This window comes from Bombus impatiens, unplaced genomic scaffold (assembly GCF_000188095.3).
Source record: "Bombus impatiens unplaced genomic scaffold, BIMP_2.2 scf_0251, whole genome shotgun sequence".
Classification (NCBI taxonomy): domain Eukaryota; kingdom Metazoa; phylum Arthropoda; class Insecta; order Hymenoptera; family Apidae; genus Bombus; species Bombus impatiens.
The window spans coordinates 8,996-9,788 of record NT_176670.1 but is presented as its reverse complement, the minus strand read 5'-3'; positions in this window follow the sequence as shown (position 1 = coordinate 9,788).

Here is a 793-nt window from a genome sequence, read left to right as displayed (position 1 = left end):
CGAAATTTCTTCTTGCACATAAAATTTCACACATTCTAGTACGGAAAAGAAATGAAATTTAATTCATATTTTCAATTCTACTTACCTTTATTATATCTAAAGTCAAATAAAAGAATGTGACTTAATATTGTCACAAAATGTATGTATCGTGTATTGCATGTATCGTCATAATCATTGAGTGAAAATTGCATCTTTCATTACAACGAAATCGGAGGACATCCGATTTCTCCGCTATAAAATGCTCAAACGAAATCGCTTCGGTATCTCTTATTTATACTAAAATTCATTGCTTAAGATTGAGTGTATTTATGTCATACAGGTATATTCGTCTAGATATTTGCCGTTTGCAAATATTTATGCCGAATACTATTCTGAATACTATCCTGCACTAATAAATAAAGATATGAAAAAAAATGTTACTACTCACGGATATAAAAAATACCCGCGGTCACTATGCACACAAAAAATTCTACATAATACAACGAGTCACCCGTGCCGATTCGGACCTTTCATCCTACGACATGATTGAGTGACCGGAGGAACAAATATGCATGCGACTCACCATTAGAAGCGGAGAAACGGAATACGTTGCTGCACTATCTCAGCATTTCAAAGACTAACATCAGGCAGGAACTGTCGAAAGTCCAATGGTGGAAATGGAGGTTGTGAAAAATCTGTTACAAAACAAAATAGGATATATGATCGCTGATTATTTGGAAAGTTGGAGATGAAAAATGGAAATTTATTACATTTGTAACTTTAGTAATAATAAAGATTGAAATTCTAATAAACA